The 15094-nt window shown below is 38.2% G+C and overlaps 1 protein-coding gene across 1 annotated transcript in view; it reads right to left on the bottom strand.

Annotated features, from left to right (window-relative positions):
• The window catches only part of hs3st1l1 (heparan sulfate (glucosamine) 3-O-sulfotransferase 1-like1), an 85966-nt gene extending 71084 nt beyond the window's left edge, over positions 1 to 14882 (bottom strand). The window contains exon 1 of the mRNA XM_067422156.1: positions 14625 to 14882. The gene's annotated coding sequence lies outside the window, so the exon portion shown is untranslated. The remainder of the gene's footprint in view (positions 1 to 14624) is intronic.
• Positions 14883 to 15094: the final 212 nt, after the last annotated feature.

Consider the following 15094-nt stretch of genomic DNA (forward strand, 5'->3'; position numbering starts at 1 on the left):
AAAGTTATCTATTATATATGAACGAGACTTGGAATGGACGACTCGTTTGCGGCCAACTTCGCCATGTCTCCATACACATCCTCGCAGTGCTGGATAACTTGTGTTCCAGCTCCAAAATGCTAATGTCTATTTGACTAATAAATGCCATCCTGTGAGAATTAGCTAGTAGTACGCGGATATGTCTGGCAGCTATTAAAGACAATGATGTCGTTTGGTTTGGTTTGGGAGGCTTGTGAGACGGACTGATGCGAAGCATAGCGCTGTAGCTAATCCTTCCATTTTCCCTAAAGGGCTAATCAGGAATCTGCTCCGACTGATCCCATCCATCTACATCTGAGGCAATTTAACAGAAAGAGTTCATGAGGAGTCTCAGCGGGCACCAAATGAGCCGAATCTAGGCCAAACTTTTAAAGACATGTATGGCTAAGTTAATATGTGGGCTGCATGGGGAGGAAAAGGGTTTTACATGCAAAAACAGGAACATTTTCACCAGCAGATGCAAGTGTTCTGCAACTTTCAGCTTCACAAAAGATCCCAACAGAGAATTACTGGCTGCTGAGAGCATGAAACCATCAAACGTCAAGAGATTTTAAGAAACTAAGTTGTTAATAATTGTGTAGTTCATGGTAATATTAATACATTTCAATGTTAAGGTTAGGGTTGGTGTTGCAATTGTAAAATTTAGTTCTAAAGCACCAGTGTTGGTAGGGATGTGAACTTACAGAAATTCCCATATCGATCATTACCATCACTTTATTTTAAGGTTCAGTTATTAACTATTAACTAGTTGCTTATTAGCATGCATATTACTAGGATATTGTCTGTTTATTAGCACTTATAAAGCCCATATTAATGCCTTATTCTGCATGAGCTTATTCTACATCCCTTAATCCGACCCAATACCTAAACTTAAACGCTACAAAAACTACCTTACTAACTATTAATAAGCAGTAAATTAGGAGTTTATTGAGGCAAAAGTCTTAGATAATAGTGAGTACGTGTTCCCCATAATGAAGTGTTACCGCTTTACAGTTAATATGGGGATTATGACCATCACTTAACAAGTGCATTAAAATTGCTAATATATACTAGATATTGCATGACAAAATAACTACTTTAGATGAAAATATGATCTGTAAAAAAAGACCATCTATTTTTATGAGCCAAAGTACTGTAAATAAGTATACACAGGATGCTTTTGCACCATGTTTTATTTTGTAACATTGTGAAATAGATCATAGTAGATCATTGAGCAGGTGGTCTTAAACGAGCCCATGGCATTAGACGATGCATGGATCTCGGAGTGACATTGACATGCTACTCTGCTAAAGCAATCGGATCACATCGCAATCATGACGCAGTGTTTTACAACGTCATTTGAAAGTTCAACCAATGGAAACTGGATCTTGGGTATATTGGGTAAGAACCAATCAGACACTGTTTTAGAGCTGAAGCATGTTTTGGATTGGTTTGATTGACAGGTCTTGATTTACTATGCCATAGAATTCGCCTTATTCACCTGGCGGCCATTTTGAAAACTCTAACGCCGTTGAGGGGTACATAAACCCGGAAGTTGGACTCCGATATGGTACTAATCAGTAGCAGAATTCTGACAAGACATCATCCATGTGTAATAAAATTGCACTTTATTCTTTAGATACATGGACATTTTATTTTACATACATGAAGATCCAGTAGCTTATACATACACATATCTCCCACATGTAAATTGACTGTATTAACTATAACACTGATCTGCCCACATTGACACTATATGATAAATTAAAATAAGCTGATAGCATCACCGTTTTCTCCAGAATGACTGCAGCCGAATCAAATTTTGTTGCAATATTGTCCTGTTTAACACCGTGAAGCTGCTTTGGAACAATCGGCATTGTAAAAGCGCTAAATAAAGCTGACTTGACATGTCCCAGTCTTGCTATTGCTTGAGTCTTTCGAACTTCGTCTGCAGTAAAAATTACGACCAGGATCCCTTCTGATATATTTTATCCACTCTCGACGTAGTTTCTTATCCTCTCCTCTGGGAAACGGTGAAACGTTTGTCCTCTGTATGATTTTTTCCTGTGCGATGAGGTGCACTGGGGAACACAGCGGTGTGGTGCCATTGCCGCTCAGAGAATCCGCGGTGCGAGAATTCCCGGAAGTGGAAAGTGTGTACCCCTCAAGCTCCGTAGAACGTTCGAGGTGAATAAGGCGAATAGAAGCGCATAGCTTGAAGATCATCACTTATCAAATAGGATCTTTTTGTAATGTATTTTTATGCAAGAAAATAGTTCTTATGTTCAGTAAAATCACTTCTTTGGAGGAATTATGTTTTGAAGTAAACAGCTATTTTACCTAATCTATTGCATGGCTTGAAGACATTTTAATACCTGTAGAATACGTAACTATGGCATGCTCGCCTAACTGTGTGTTTGCAGCACATAATGTCCATCTAATGATGTTAAAAAAAGGTTTTAGATTCAAGTTTTAGATTTAGATTAACAACTAATCGATTAGGGATGGACTAATATGAACATTTTGGCCTATACTGATAACCGATAATTTTTTATATTTAAAAGCTGATAACCGATATACTGGCAGATAAATCTAAATCCATATTTTAATAAAAAATTTTAGAGCCTGATTACAAAAACAAAAGTCTCACCATTAAAGCCATGTCCCAAGCACATAATTATGATGTTCTTATGATAATTTTATGTAGCCGATATGACAGACATATGCATGTTGCACTGAACTGTATTTTCCATTTTGAAGTGATTGCAATCATATTTCGAGAAATTCAAAACCATTGTGGCAAACATCTGAAGTGTCTAAGCTGAAAGAAATAATCCATAGCTCATCGGTTTAAATATATCAACCAAATATTCTTATCAGGCCGATAACGATATGGTGGCCGATATATCATTCATCCCTACTATAGACGATTCTGAGAACCCCAAAAATGTGAAAAGGGTTCATGATTTGTAGAAAATGTATGAACTCAAAGCAATAATAGATTCAAAACCAGAAAATGTGGGCCGCGCATTGACAAGACTGTTAGCAGACATTAGAAATGTGGAACAAACTGCCAAATTTAGCACTTTGAGATTCTTCGGAATGAAAGGTGTGTTATAAATAAAATCTATTGTTATTTTTATTATTAAAAGATTATCAGATAATCTTAAAACATCACAAAATCACCACATTATTACTGACTGCTGTTAGGGATGCACAGATATGAACATTTTAGTCCATACAATAACCGATAATGCTTTATATTTGCTAATAACCGATATATTGGTCGTTATATCTAAATACACATTTTTATACCATTTTTGAGAGCCTGATTAAAAAACCAAAAGCCTCACCATTAAAAGCCACACCCCAAGCACACAATTATAATGTTTTTATTATAATTGTATGAAGCCTAGCCGATATGACAGACTTGTGCATGTTGCATTAACTGTATTTTAATTTTTGAAGTGAATCCAATCATATATCAAGCCATTCAAAACCATCATGGTGAACATATGAAGTGTCTCAGCTGAAGGAAATAATCCATTGCTCATCGGCTTTAATATATCGTCTAAATATATTACGGACGATAATGATAACATTAAAAATGAACATATATCGGATGATACCGATATGTTGGCCGATATATCGTGCATCCCTATAATCAATTGTCAATAAATCGTTAGCATCCCTAGGTGTTGGGTATATTTCCCATGATTCGTTGCAGTATTTATGGTTCATAGGGATGCACCGATATGAACATTTTGGTCGATACCGATAAATCTTTATATTTGAAAGCCGATGACCAATATATCGGTCGATAAAGAGAGCTTGATTACAACAACTAAAGTCATTAGAAGCCATGTCCCAAGTACACAATTATAATGTTTTCATTATACTGTAATGTAATTTTATTAGCATCCCTAGGTGTTGGGTATATTTGCCATGATTCGTTGCAGTATTTATGGTTCATAGGGATGCACTGATATAAAATTTTTGGCCAATATGATAATTCTTTATATTTGAAAGCCGTTAGCCGATATATCGGTCGATAAATCTAAATCCACATTTTTATATAATTTTTGAGAGCCTGATTAAAAAAAACTAAAGTCATTAGAAGCCATGTCCCAAGTACACAATTATAATGTCTCCGTTATAATTTTATTAGCATCCCTAGGTGTTGGGTATATTTGCCATGATTGGTTAATCAGTGCACCGACAGTCGTTGCAGCATTTGGTGTTTATAAACCAGCAAGGTGCAGAAAACGCAATGCCATCTGCGACCAAAACTGTGTGCTTAGCTTCCTTTGGATTTCGAAAGGGTCCATAAGTCAGAGAATTGTGCTCAGACAAAGACTGCCTTTAAGCGCTGTTAGATCTGAGAGGAAAAGCAAAGAGCATCCCTCAGGGGCTAATCTGTATTTGCCCAGTTCAGCATTAACCATATAAAAGAGAGTTCAATAAGTCGCAGAACAAAACTCAGCTGAGAGCCCTGACGTGTCTGGCCTGAGGGCGTCGCATGAGTTACACATCGCCAGCAGCAAGCGGCTCACACGGCCATGACAAATGACTCCTCTAGTCATGGCATATTACCATGCTCTCTGCCCGTCTCTGTAGAATCCTTCTAGAAGCCTGCCAGGTGCAAGAACATCTCATTCTTTTAGCACCAGAATATTTTGATGTATTATTCATTTAGGTTGTAGTCCCTCTCTTGCAATGCAAAACGAGCTAAATGAGGCGAATCTCACGAAACCTGTCACAAACACGTATAGATCATATTTCACCCCCGAATCGAAAGAAAAATAAGATATTATATTATGCACAAAGAAAATGCAGCCTATTTTTGTGCTTTGCATGCCAACCAGAAAAATATTATCTGTGTGAATAAAAATGATCCATCATGCCCTGAATCTCATGTATGGGCAACACTTTACAATTAGGTTACATTTGATAACGGGTGTTATCTGTTATTTCCAGATAACACCCGCTCATCCGGGTACTACGAGCTATCTTGACCGGTACTACTTCTGTGCTTAACGCTGGCGCCATCTTGTGGCTGTTAAAATACTTAAAACAATGGAAGACTTCAAGGCGGGTTTCCTTTATTAAGTTTTAAATATGGATATTTTTCTTACACAAACGCATCGATTGGAATCAGAAGGCTCTATTAACCCATCGGAGTCGTGTGGAGCACGTTATTTGACGGACAGCTGCATTTTTTATGGACTTCAAAAACAGCTCCAACTACTGCTGGGATTAACGTTAGCCTGGACTTTTTAAATATAACTCTGATTGTATTTGTCTGACAGAAGAATGCCATAAACACCTATAATAACTAACCCTTTCAGCATTAATTCTCAACATTTAGCAGCAATAGATAAAGGCTTAAAGCAGTCTGGAACTGTTTTTCTTCGCGGAAGCTTTGCATAAGAGCTAATTAAATATTTAATCTCAAGACAATATTTTGCGTCTAATTTATTTGAGACTAGTAGCCGTGTAATAAGCGGGATAATGTCCACCCAGCCGGATGTTATTGCAGAATAAACCTGTAACAAGTTCTTTAGATAAGGAAGGAAGAGGACAAGGGGTCGGCGTGACTGCTGACGCTCAATCTTTATTTCTTCAATAAGCTCAAAACAAATGTACACATCAACGTGTAACTTTCTCAGTCTCAGATCACTTCCGAGTTCCGGTCTCTGTTTCCGTTTCCGGGTTTACTCAGGGTCATGTGGATCGCGTCAGCAGTCCCTCTCTCTCTCACACATGCTTCCGATTCCACAGGCGTTTTATCCTCTCCCCACGCCCATTACTGGAACAAGATACAGGTGTTATCAATCTGCGTCCAACCCACTCACTTACCGCTCGTCCCCCGGCTCTCTCTCCCGCTGCAGACCTCGCTGAACCACGCCCCCCTTTCCACAAAACCCCTTCAGAGTGATGCTCCGCTTCGCGTCGGGGTCCCGATCACTCTGAAAGGGTTTATTCTGCGATAACAACCGGCTGGGTGGACATTATCCCTTACTTAATGCACAGCTATCAGAGGATTATCCCGCTTTTACCATGGTAATTTGCCAGGATTGACAATTTAAAGCTGTTTTTGCTGTTTGCAGCACAATAATTGACTCGTTAGATCTAGCATTCTGCCCCAATGAGTCAGACTCAGAGATAAAATAGTGTGTAAGATTATATTTATTGAATGAATGAATGCATTTATTTGAATTCATTATCGATTATCGATAGAGAGAGAGAGAGAGAGAGAGAGAGAGAGAGAGAGAGAGATGCATCTGTTCAGAGTCTCTCTCTATTAGCAAGCAATTTTACATTTAAAAGACGTCTAATAGCCGTCCAAACACGTCTAAGCTAAAACAAGGCCAAATTGGGAATGTCAGTGAAAATTTCATAGACATCTAATCAATGCCCAAGAACACACTAGTCATCTAGAACATGAACATGTCTATGTATCTACACCCCTTGTAATCACTGTAGACTTTGCTTATATTATGGAATATCATACATCTCAAGTTATTTTGTCAAAAAACAACATGTAACCAAATTCAAGGTTATTTTAGGTAGATGTGGGTTACTCATAGCTAGACTATTTTTAACAGAGACGGTGAAAAGACGGCTATTGCTTGCTGGGTATCAACGAAGCTAAGAGTTTAATTACTTTAAAATAACTGAGATGCTGAGGAAATGTAATGTAGCGATTGAGAAGCAAAGCTATTTGACTGGTTATTATTAATAGTCACGGAGCAGCGTTGACAACAAGTCTCCTGTTTCTGCACTGGTGAAAATGATTCTGTGGTGAAGTAAATAATACAGAAAAAGAAAAAAAATGTAATTTTTACATGAAAAAGTTAGTGAAGGAAAGAATTAAAAAAACAAAGTAAATTCTAGGAGTCAATTCAAGCTTTAAGAAATTAAAGTGTAAATATATCAACATTATAAAATTAAATAAAACTACTTTACTTTTGTGATATTGGTGTTCCCATAATGCACTGGGGCTTGAATAATTAATTAGGGTGATTTTCCGCTGCACTGTAAAAATAAATAAATAATAATGACAGAATAATTGAAAATTTTCAAGTGACTGTTGGCCGAATTGAAATTCTGTTAATTGATGCAATTAAATTCACAGAAATTCAATTCGACCAACTGAAAATTTAGATGTGATCAGTCACTTGAATTTTTTAATTGGAGACCTGCATTTTTTTTACAGTGTGTATTTACATGATTTTACCATTGCTTTCGTTGTTAGGTTTAGCAACTTGCCATTTTGTGTCATTTGGAGTTAATTTTCTACTCAAAATGACACATTCATGCTCAAAAACGACCCATCGAATAACCGTCTCTGTGCTTTGTGTACCAAGTATTGATATCTCTGTGTTTGGGTGGGTACTGAGTTTACTGTTTTGTAGATCTACGATTTATGTTATGTTTCTAAGTAAAGCATGCACTTTAAAAGCAGTTGGAGTAAAAAGTATTGCAAAGGAAACTCCAACCAAGAAGAAACAACTAAATATTTTACTGGCCAAGTTGAAATGACTTATTTTCTTTGTTAATTGTACTTTGAGAACACTAATGATGGCGAAGCTTGATGACGCTATGACGGAGAGTGGGGCGATGGGAGATGTCCTTTTCACCATCCAATTCACGAATCATGTTCATGGATGAGGTACTGAATTAGGTAATGCGCATCAGTTTTATTGCAAACCTTCCAGCCAATCAGAATGGAGTATTCAGATAGACCATGCACTGTAAAAAAAAAAATATATATAATATTATATATATATATATATATATATATATATATATATATATATATAAAATATATTTTAAGTTACCTAGTTGCCTTAAAATTTTGAGTTCATTGAAATTAAAATTTTGAATTAATACAATGAACATTCTTTGAGAATCGACAACCTTTATTTAAATATATTTAAAAGATTTGTAAGCATTGGGTGTTTTATTTGTGATGACACAGCCAATTTTTGCTATTTTCATGATTTATCAAATTTTTTAAGTGTTTCAGATACAATCATATTTTGAGTTTCTATTTCTTAAACCAATTTCCTTCATTGTATCAACTCATTTTTTTTATTTCAATAAACTCAAAATTTTAAGACAACCAGGATACTTACTTTTTTTAAGTTAAACCAACAATATTTTTTACAGTGTGGTATAATATTATGTAATTGACCTGATCTGACATGAACTAACATTGAACTGTTAAATTTGTATTAAAGCTGCAGTCCCTAAGTTTAGCCTCTTTATCACCATCTCTGTTTCAAGCCTGCGATTGTGATTATTTGTTGAATTTAATTTGTTGAAAGTTTTGAGGACGTAACAAGTAGAACTGTAGGTGGACGTATCGACCCAGTAGCGAAAAACTCAAAACTTTAAAATCGTCCAACATTTTGTTTTACCTTTATTTTAGTAAAAGGCGTTTGATTTAGTCTTTGCACGTTCGTTTTAACACTCATACGCCATGAAGAATCACAAGCATTCGTGGTTAAAGAGTATATAAAGGTTTTTTTTTCTTTCTTAAAAATGTCCGAAGGTTTGTCTGGATCAGACTCTATTCCTCTGGGATCACTCAGAGCCTCTGAAGCTCTTCCTCATTGATTTGGACCTTCAGCCGATGGTTCCCATTGAAGTCCATTATAAGGAGAAAAATCCTGGAATGTTTTCCTCAAAAAACTTCATTTCTATTCGACTAAAGAAAGGAGGACATGAACATCTTGGATGGAATGGGGTGAGGAAATTATCAGGATTTGCTAACGATTTTCATTTTGAAGTGAACTAATGGGAGCTTTATTGTGAAGTTTCAGGGCGAAACACGACTAGGATATTTCATCATGAGATACACCCAAGAAGAGACGCAAACTAACCCAGCAGAAATAATACAAACTGGCTGGCAAGATCCAAAGACATCTGGAAGGCAAACTCCCCAAAACCCTGCAAACACAATCTGCTCCTACAACAACTGTACGTCTGTACGTCCCAACTCCAGCAGGAGAATATTAATTATAAGCAGACATTAAGGCCTGCAGATTGAATCTGGCACACATTAAAGTCGAGCGTGTTACCACGATAGCTTGTGGACCTCCTGAGGGGAAAAACGTCTAGATTTTCTCTCCCAAAAAGAGCAGAATACATTTACATGCTTAACAATGTGCCATTCCCTCAGCTAGCAATTTTCCTCCTTTAATTCAACTAACACAATCTCATCAAATATTAATATCGCTCTTGAGTCGTCTCCGACGGAATGCAGGAGATTACGGAGAAATAAAACAAGTGCCTCCGTTCTAATGAATCTAACATGATTCACAAGGATTACTATTTGCTCTTATCAAGGACACGATGCATCTCTATATTCAGTCTGGTATTGTTAATGCAATTTTGCTCTCCTAATCACGTCTTACAGAAAAATACATTTGATGCAGTTTTCAATTCAGAGCTGTGTGTTCTTTTAAACGCAGCACATTTCTTTCCGTAATTAGGTAATTAGCTGTACTGATCTCTAAACTTTTAATCTAATAAAGAAAATGCTTGTGTTCCAATGTGATTCATTTTCCTCTGATGTCAATTCTGGCACTCTATAATGATGGCAACTATAACATGAGAGAAAACACTTGGTTGTCTAATGCCTGGCTCACACTACAGGACACTTTTAGGCCGATTTATGCCCGATTTTCCCCTCCCGAGACTCTTTTCCAGGACTCGATCGGTTTCGATGTTCGGCGCAGATTATCTGGTAATGTGAGGCGTTCACAGATCAAATCTTGCACCTCCCGATCTGCTCTCACGCAAATCGGGCTCACCCCGATCATATCAAACATGTTTGATATTTATCAGGATGAGCAAGATTGTAATAACGTCAGTACTGTCACAATAGCCAATAGGAAACAAGTCTACGACGAGACGGACATTTCGATGGCTTTTGCCAGCTGAGTTGCCGTAGTTTGCTTTAGCTCTGTGTGAGAGAGAGAGAGCAAGAGAGAGAGAGAGAGAGAGAGAGAGAGAGAGAGAGAGAGAATATCAGCATTTCTTGCTTTTCATTTGACAGCAAAAATCTACACTGTAACAGTGACGATCGCTTTTGAACTAGACAGCGGTAAACATTATAGCACACTAGCGTGACTTAGCGTTCGTGCGGTGTTCGTCTCAAATACTCAGAAATAAGAAAACAATAAATGACAGTCGTATGAACGTTCCTTCACTGTATTCTCGGTCACACGCGTAATAACCAGCCTGAAAAACCCACTACACTCCAGTACAATAAGTGCGCGTGCTCCACCTTTATACGGCAAGCCGAGAGGGGAAAAATACATTGCAAACACACACACACACACAACCAGCGCCAGAACGACAGGATCAAATAAGGTCAATAAGATGACCTCCATTTCTCGCTGAAGAACTGACAATCCATGTTGAGCCCGTCTCCCCAACCATTTTCTAATCCACACTGGTTTATTCTTACGCTTTTGGTTTTATCCACAACAAATGATCATTATTGATACAGCTGGTTTCATGCTACAGTAGGCCTTTCCATTTTTTGTTTTCCCGCTTACTATCTGCTGCGTAGATCACGTGACGCACTTCCTCTGGCACGATAATCTTAATAATATTTTGTAGTGTGTGATGCTCCTCGATTTTCACATCTCGTAGTGTGAGCATATTTAAGATTTGAGTCAAGAAAATCTGCAAAGATTCTCCTGAAGTGTGTGCTGCAACCAGACTGTACAATCGGAGAGGAATTTAAAACTCCTGTAGTGAGAGCCAGGCATAACTATGAAGCATTTACATCTCGCAAATCAGACTTTTTTCAGTATTCTGAGTTTACATATTCACATACATTTTGAAAATCTTACTTATTTTCCCAGAATTCCGAGTTTACATCTTGCAATCCTGACATTTTTTTCCCCCTCGCAATTCCGTTTACATTTCATAATACCAGAATTACGAATTCACATCTCTCAATTTTGACTCATCTTCGTGGAGTTCGAAGTAAACATCTCGCAATTCAAACTTTTTGTCTTGGAGTTCAGAGTTTAAATCCAACAATTTTGACTTACACTCTAAATAATGCTGGGTTAAGACTGTTGGGTGTTTTTTGTTGGTTTATTTGATCACATTTTAAACACCATTGGGTAGTTTCAAATTTCCAGTCGTTGGGTTAAACCTGCTGGGTCGCAATGCTTGGTTGATTCTACGCAGCGCTTGGTTGTTTCACGAGCTTCCCGCCTTGATTGGTTTAAATTCGCTCCCAAACTGACATTTTGAGGACAATGCAAAAGGCAAAGCCACTGGTTGCAGATGTTTTAAGATAAGTTCATATATTTTCATTAATAATCATTTTAATTAGCATAATTATAGTTTTTTTCTTCTTCGCGGCAACAATTCTTAAGCTTGCATGACGTTAAGGCGACGAAAGTTTTACCTCAGAATCCGATGCAATGTACCGACTCGGGTTAGTTCAGGTCGGCATGTGAGACGATAGATTAATACAGTTTGTGATTACACAGAACCATGACCCCCTTACAAGAATTAAACATTGTTGTATGTAGGGATGTCACAAGTACTGGTACTTCGGTACCAAGTACATACTGAAATGTTAAAAATGTGACGATATTATCTGTATAGCATCGACTCACATGTAGACTATATTGGGTCCCGCATCTGCGTTCAGTCGCGTCACGCCGGGCTCCAGACTGTAGCCGAATATACACCAGTGTCTGTGTATATTAAATACTATTTAAATATTACTCTTCCATGTTTTGCGTCTCTGTGTGAATGACGGGGCGCGTGTCATATCATGAACACAGAGACTCAAAAGTCACGACAACCCGTCAAAATAAAAGTTTGATTTAAACGTGAATAAATTGACAGAATATATTAGGTTTGTAGTTGTCATTGTGGCCAATTTTAACACATTTGTGTGTTGTACCATTTGTCAAGCAATACAAATGATTGTTTTAACAGTCTAAACATGAATTCTTCATTTGTGCTTTCATGATCGTCTAGTTTTACAGTAGGCTAATGCACAGGAGACATTTTAAGAACAACCCAGAATAGCAAATCCATTAATGGTAAAAAATTGACTACATTTTGGGTTTTCTCAACAGCCCAGCCTGCTGGGTTAAAATGCTACTGGGTTAATTTAACCCAGCATGTGTTCTGTCCAATATTTACCCAGCGCTGGGTTGCCAATTGGGTTGTTTTTAACCCAGAGTGTACTTTCTCAGAATTTCAAGTTTACATCTTGCAAATTCTGACATTTTTTATTTCTTGAATTCACAACAAACTGCAGTCTTAGCCCTGTGTTCAGAAATCCAGAATAATCCAGCCAAATTTGAATCTAACGCAAGTGATGCTTCGATACGTCCAGTGGGGTAAACCTGCCTTTAACCAAAAACAGCCTTTATGTTCTCAACAGTCCAGTTAAGTCAAATCAGCATCTGTCTGTGATGACGAGCCACGACTTTGAAGTGCAGCCATGTTCAGTTTCAGGATTGGACATCTGAAGCATTCCTACGGCATTCACAACAGCTGCGTGCATTAAGCATTTAGTCAACTCGTGGACATCTCAGCGCTCGTGCTGGGACACGGGTCTTATTTTAACAGTTCCTCTGGAGACAGATCAAACGCGGTGCTTTCATCCACAAAAAATGCATCATATGTGGCACAGTCAGGAAATCTTTACATTTACTTTCAACCTGATCAGATTGGCTGGCGCTCAGGCAATCTGAACTAAAACATTTGCACTTAATTGAAAGCCTGCTTCGGTGAAATTCCAGGAGCCGCCAGCCTTCCCAAGACAAGCCACGGGGAATCCGAAAATAAACAGCCACTCATTCTTTTAATTAAAGGTGAATCAGTTGGCCTGTGGCAAAACGCTCCGAACCAAACTCCAAACAAATCATCCATTCTTAAACAGCTCAATACGAGATGACAGGCCAGGAAAGGAGTCTCGGGATACCAGGAAAAGATTATTGAATGGCTCGTCCTGTTCTCTCAATACCCTTGCCACTATCTGTTAAACTTCAGGGGTCCCGTCACATCTCAGCCCATCTAATCGGGTCGGACTTAAACAATGAGACAGGGCTAAACCGAATGCACCTGCAAATGAGAATTGATGTAGTGCGTATGGCCTCCACCTGCGTGATGAATGGGTCTGAGTAAACTATTGGATGTGCTCAGAAGCGTGAGGGATTGACACGGGAATACTGTGTCTGCTCGCTCTCTTTTTCCTGTTAAGCATTAAATAGCAGCCCGAGACAAAGCGCCACTACAATCCAGGTTTCAATTACATGCCGGTGAATTCCTGAGACATTAATAAGGAGAATTAAGCAAGAAAAGTGCATGCAATGCTCAATATAAAACTCAAGCATACACATTTCACTTCATGAAGCGTTTTTGCTTTGGGTTTGCTGAAGTGGCATATAAGAAATCCTTTAAGTGCCTTAATGCATCTACCCAAGGCAAGATAACGCCTCAATTGATTGAAATCCATGTGAATAAAGTCAATGTTTGCTCCCTAACTGCATAGAATATGAGAGTGAAAGAGTAATAAATACACAAAAAATGTTTTGTGATTTAACCGATCGGTGATTTACCGATTTAATGCAATTAATATGCAAACATTGTGAAGTAATGTAGGCCTGTAATATCATAAATAATACCATGTTTTTTGGAGTAGCACTATAGCGCGTTTTGCCCTATACTTTGGAGTAGCGTGGCACATAAATATGACAATCATCATCATATACATCAAAATACCATCGTATGCCATCACTGTACTATGGTAAAGCCGAAGTACTTTTTTAAAGAAGAATAAAAAAAAAAAACATGAGACAACAATAGTTGAATATGGCTGTTTTGTTAATATCTATTAATTTAAGTGCATTGGAATCACCATGCAAACACCATTAATATATGAACAAAGTGCCATGGTAATGCCATCACTGTACAGCTACACTGATTTCTTGTGAGTATTAATACAAAACAATTACGACCTCAGCAAGGAATCGATTAGCAATGGTTACTGATCCATGATTATAGGATCGTTCAAATACAATGGTACTTTAATATGGTAATCATTCAGGTATATGGTATAATTACCATCAATGCACCATATAGACCTGATACACTTCTAGGTATTACAAAACAATCATGATCTCCTCAGGAGGAAAGCAATTTAACAGTGTCTTTGGATACTGATAGCCCCGTGGTATTTCCCTGCGTGCATTGAGAGTACCATGCAAATAAATGTATCAAATATGAATCAAAGTAGTCTAGCATGATGCTGCGCTACTCACTTGTATTAATAAAAGACAATCATGACCTCAGCAAAATATTAAAATAAAAAGGGACACTGTGCCATATTGTATTAATAGCACCATGGTATTTCCTCACATACATTGAAGTACCATGCACATACCATGGTGCGTTGTTCAGTACCTTGATGTGTAACTAAGAAGCACAGTATTAGGATGCGATCACTGTACTTTTAAAAACGACCGTTCTACAGTATTTAACATTTAACGCAATGGTTTCCCCGCGCACATCTGTATGTAATGAATGTTCAGGTGACAGAGACGCACCTGTGTTTCCTCGCGAGCGCCGAGCTGAGGAATCCATCGCTCCGCGTCCGCGCGTGTCCCTCTCACGCGCACGAGATCCGTTTTGATCTGGAGCTCGGTTCGGTTCCGTTCCGTTCGGTTCGGTTCTCTCACTGTCGGTTCCTCCTAAAGAAGAGCGGAACTAAATCACATCACTCCTTCAGGTCCAGAGCTGCTGCTTCTCCACACGCGCTGAGCACGAGACTGACGATCAAACCAAGAGAGACGCGCGAGGAGTTCGCTGAGTGTGTGTGTGTGTGTGTGTGTGTGTGTGGGCGCGCGCGCGTCTGTGTGTGTGTGTGTGTGTGAGGGAGGAGTCACTTTGATGCGCACAACTCAAACAATCTCACTTTGTAAAAAAACAACTACAACACCAACTATTAAATATCTGACTGGGGTTCACATCCATTTTTTTTTTCGTTTCGCCCAATTTAAGATACAACAGGCTACAC

Source organism: Pseudorasbora parva, chromosome 17 (genome assembly GCF_024679245.1).
Source record: "Pseudorasbora parva isolate DD20220531a chromosome 17, ASM2467924v1, whole genome shotgun sequence".
Taxonomy (NCBI): Eukaryota; Metazoa; Chordata; class Actinopteri; order Cypriniformes; family Gobionidae; genus Pseudorasbora; species Pseudorasbora parva.